Consider the following 4,993-nt stretch of genomic DNA (forward strand, 5'->3'; position numbering starts at 1 on the left):
CTGGCTGATTTCCAAACTTTAGGAACTCTTCCAGAAGAGAGAGACTTCTCGAAGATTAAGGCCAAGTATCTCGATGTCCAAAGAGAGTAACGGCGAAGAAATTAATTAAGAACACCATTGGGACCTGCGCTTTTTTTGCAGTCAATGTTTAGGAGCAAATGGAGGACGCCAGAAGTACTGATGGGAATGTTTTCTAACGACGAACACGGAAGATTGAAAGAAAAGGAAGGTTCACAACCGTTATCTTCAGTGAATACGGACTGAAAATGTGCATTAAAGCCATTCGAAATGTCTACGGGGTCAGTGACACATTCATCTTCAATAATAAAACTGCGGGAAATGTCATTTTTAGGAAGGATCGACCTCCAAAACTTAGCCAAATTTGACTTCATAAAGTTAGTCAATGTAACGTTGAAATAAGTATATTTAGCAGCTGTCATTGTTTCCACTAATCTATTTTTTAGGCTTTCAAATCGTTTGACGTCCGAAGGACTATCACTAAGTTTTAATTTCCGATTTCTTTTTAGTCTGCGGGTTAATTGCAATACCTCTCTATTAATCCATGGCTGGGCTTGATTTATCTTTTTATATTTGACTGGTACAAACCGTTTAATACAATCATTTACTAATTAGCAAAATTTGCTAAGCAACACATCAACATTATAGTCACGGCTAAAGGTCTCGAAATTATCAAAGCCAAAACTAAGTTCGTCAAGAATTGACTCGTCATTAGCTCTGTTAAAATCTAAAACAGTAACAATCTCGGGTTTTACGTGTAAGGCACGAATATTAAGTGTTACAACAACAGCTCTGTGGTCTGAAATACCATCAACCACTTTTCACTCATAACCAGATTTGGCAATGCTGTTACTAAGAAAAACTAGGTCAAGAGTTGAGTTATCTCTCGTACATTCACTAACAATTTGATCTAAATCGAATGACACTGCAGTATCAACAAGTGCATCACATATAATTTTATCACGACTACCAACTATTAACGTTTTCCAATTTACGTCAGGTGTGTCGAAATCTCCAGTCAGAACGAATTTACCACCACCGAAGTTATGCTTTAAAATGTAATCGTGAATATCAAAAATAACCTGAGGGGAAGTACCCGGAGCTCTATAAACTGCCTAAATTACAAGAACAAATTTGTCGATATAAGCTTTACACCAGAGTGACTCAGTGTTAGGTAAGCTAGGAAGACCACAAAAACTAACATCAGACCTAAAAAATAAAGCAACACCACCACCCCTACCACATGACCTATCGCAACGCACAACAATGTAGTTAGGTGGAGTAAATTCGCAGTCAAGAACTGAGTCATGCAACCACGTTTCAATGACACAAATCACATGAGGGTAATATGCAGTTGCAATACCAGCAAATTCAGTGGACTTTGGGAGAATGCTCCTGGCATTAAGATTCAATAAAGTAACCGAGTTTTCATGAGGAAGTCAATTAGAATTATCCGGAAGGCGAGGGGGATTGACCCTTACAAGGCAGTTGCTAGACACATCCCACGTATAGTGAGTATTATTGACAAGTGCATAATCGTAGCGCAAAACCACCTTCGCACCGTTCTGTCTAAAATCAGCCGTACCACGCCATAGCTGACTGCGAATATTTCGCACGCGAAGGGAAAAATCTTCGTTGATGAACACACGAGTGCCCTTAAGTCTTGGGGCGTTTTTAAGGATTAATATTATTTCTCTATGGTCTATCACTTTAAAAATTACGGGTCTTATCTTACCATCTATGCGTGAACCAAGACGGTGGCAACGTTCGATGCCATCGCAGGAAATAGAAAGCTTGGAAGACAAGAGATCAGTGACAGCCTGAAGCAGTGACGCTGACGATTCATTTTCAGCTTCTTGTAAACCATAAATAATCAGATTGTTCCTCCTATAGTGATTTTCCAAGTCATCATTTTTATCAGCTAATTCGGCAAGTCTATGATCGAGCCTGGCGATTTTATCTTCAAGAGACTGTACCCTTTTGTCGAGCCCAGACAGCCGTGATAACTCAGATTCAATGGCAACACAACGTGATTCAATGCCCACAATCTGAGATTGCAGGGTCGCTTGACTGTTTCTTACTAAGGTTACATCAGCAGCTATTTGCGCTTGCCCACCGAGGAGCTGTTTGAGAAGAACCTGAGTATCCGGGCCGGGGTTCGATTCGACATCGCCGCTACGCAATAGCACATTAAAACGAACTCTAAACCATGCAAAGAGGGAAGAACAAACGAAGCTACCCAGTGGGCCCGGTAGCAGCAATAAAAAAAAAGTGAAAGCCGCTTACAACTCCCTGTAACGCCGAATTAGAGCGCAGCTCTTGAGGAGGAGGAGGGAAGGGCACTGGGGGGGGGGGGGGGTTAAACTAACCAGCTTTACCTTAAAATTATGTCCATAGTAATTGGCGTCGTTTGCCGTCCACCTGGTTCCCGTGTCGATCAGACACACGCCTTACGTGACTTTATGCACACGCACAATTTATATTCTTCAAACCTAATCTGTATGGGTGATTTCAATCTGCCTAGCCACCAGTGGTCTTCTTCATCAGTTACCGGTCACGATGCTCCAATATCTAGAGAGTTGCTAAACTGTTCGTTCTCATGTGGTCTAAAACAAGTGGTCCAGCTCTTACTAGACAGACGTCAGTCTTCGACTTGGTTTTCATTAGTTCACATCTTCTTGAAAACGGTTTTAATTGTGAGGTTGTTGATGGCATATCGGATCACAAGGCGGTTTTGGTTTCAATCGCTTGTTCTGCTTCAAAAACGCGTATTGCTTATTCCATGTTTCATGACTTTAACCGTGCAGACGATGTGTCAATTATTGACATACTAAGTGGTTCCTTTGATAACTTCAAGCAGATCAGTATCTCCAGTGATGTGGATTCTCTGGTTAGTTTTTTTCGAACAGATTATTGGACTCTGTATCCGGTGTTTCGTGCCTACCAAAACTAAAAAAAAAAAAAAATGTTTCCGTGCTTTGGCTAACACGAGAAATATTGCATTTATCACGTCGTGTCAATAAGACTCCGGTCTGTAAGACGTGCCGCTGATCCAGAGAAGATTGCCCAGTTTAACAAAGCGAAGAAACTTCAACTTAAAAATAACTCAGCGAAGGACTTCCATTTTCGAGCTACACTGTAAAATTTCATGAAAGCGACCCACGCAAATTTTGGCAATCGATTTTACCCGGTAGTTCTACTTCAGACTCTTTTACAATTCACGACGTAGCCAGTAGCGACCCACTAACAATCGCCCACTGCGTTCAATACATACTTCCAATCTGTGTTTACATTGGTGAATTTCGAAATTCCTCCTTTCATTGATGAATCACATTCTACAATTGGTAGAGTAATTGTGTGGGATGAGGGCGTGCTAAACATGGCGTTAAATTTAGATACTAAAAAAAAATCCCTGGCCCTCACAACATTCATAATTCATTTCTTATTAGGAATTCCTATTGGACTAGTCGGTACCTCGCTGCTAGTTTTCAGAGATCGCTGCCAACCGCAACAGTTCCCTCGTCTTGGAAACTTGCAAAAGTCCTTCCATTGTATAATTCCGGCGACAAGCATTAATTAACTAATTACAGGCCACTTTCTTTAACCTCTCATTTATGCATATTATTAGATCACATAATCTACAAACACATCATGGTGTTCCTTGAAACTACACTCTAAAAAAACGAGGGTATATTATTACACCCCTTGTCCCATATACGACACCCCAAAACTTCAGTTCGACGTACAGCGCGCTGACGTCGGACTGACTGCCCCAACTTTTGCTAGAGGGTTGATGACGGTGCGATACGACATATTAAACAGCTAAAGTATGTATCAATATCTACAGCAAAAAAACACACAGGTTTTGCAGTTGAGCCTAAAAAACCCCGATAACTTTGTTTGCAGTCAGTCACACTTACATTAACTATTTTAATGAGTTGTACAACTCGTCTATCAACCCGCTCGTGAAATTTGGTAGCGTCAGTACAACGTCAATGCGCTGTACATCCAGCTGAAGTTGCGGGGTGTCGTATATGTGACAAGGGGTGTAACGTCTACACCCCCTTTTTTTTTTCATGTGTAACAACATTTTATGTGGCCTTCAACACGGGTTTCGACGTGGCTACAGCACAATTTTGCAACTAACTGATTTTACCCATGACATCACTCAGTCTCTCGGCATTGACAATCAAGTGGATGTGATATTCATAGACATACCTAAAGTCTTCGATACCGTTCCTTATTGTAAACTTTTGCACAAACTTATTGTTATACTAAACAACCCTTCCCTCGTTAACTGAATATCAAGTCTTCTTTCCAATTGCTCACAGCATGTATGTTTAAACTCGTCAAAGTCTTCGATTGCCTATGTGTCATCAGGTGTCCCACGAGGCTCAGTTCTGGGTCCACTTCTTTTCTTGATCTACATCAATAATTTACCACGTAACATCGCCACTGAAATACGTCTTTACGCTGACGACTGCGTCCTGTACCACACGATTAACTCCCCTGAAGACCATAACTTCCTAACAGCTCATTTGCAAGCTTCTGCACCTGGTGTAGCACCTAGCAAATGACCATATCCTTTGGCAAATGTATTTTTCTAAGCGTACGCACCCTTCCATGTTCCCATATTCAATCAATGGCTATACACTGGAAAGAGTTTCTGAATGCAAGTACCTTGGTCTTCTTTTCTCGCAAGACATGTCTTGGTCAAAGCACATCGATTCCACCTGTTACAAAGCACTTAAAAACTCGGCTATCTTAAGCGTACCCTACGTGTTGCCTTACAAGAAACCAAACTTCTAACATATAAAACACTAATACGCCCTATCCTCGAGTAGGGTTAAATCATTTGGAATCCCTGGAAATAATTTGATATTAACAAAATCGAGTCAGTCCATAAGAAAGAAGTGCCTTTTATTTTCCGTCGCTACGACAAAGATTTACCCCCCTCCTCTAACCTTTCTGCTCT

The 4,993-nt window shown here is 41.0% G+C and overlaps 1 pseudogene; it reads right to left on the minus strand.

The window, feature by feature from the left end:
- Positions 1-318: 318 nt before the first annotated feature.
- LOC120839631 lies at positions 319-1,430 on the minus strand (annotated as a pseudogene).
- Positions 1,431-4,993: the final 3,563 nt, after the last annotated feature.

The sequence above is a fragment of the Ixodes scapularis genome, unplaced genomic scaffold, assembly GCF_016920785.2.
Source record: "Ixodes scapularis isolate PalLabHiFi unplaced genomic scaffold, ASM1692078v2 PGA_scaffold9__187_contigs__length_104089568, whole genome shotgun sequence".
NCBI lineage: Eukaryota > Metazoa > Arthropoda > Arachnida > Ixodida > Ixodidae > Ixodes > Ixodes scapularis.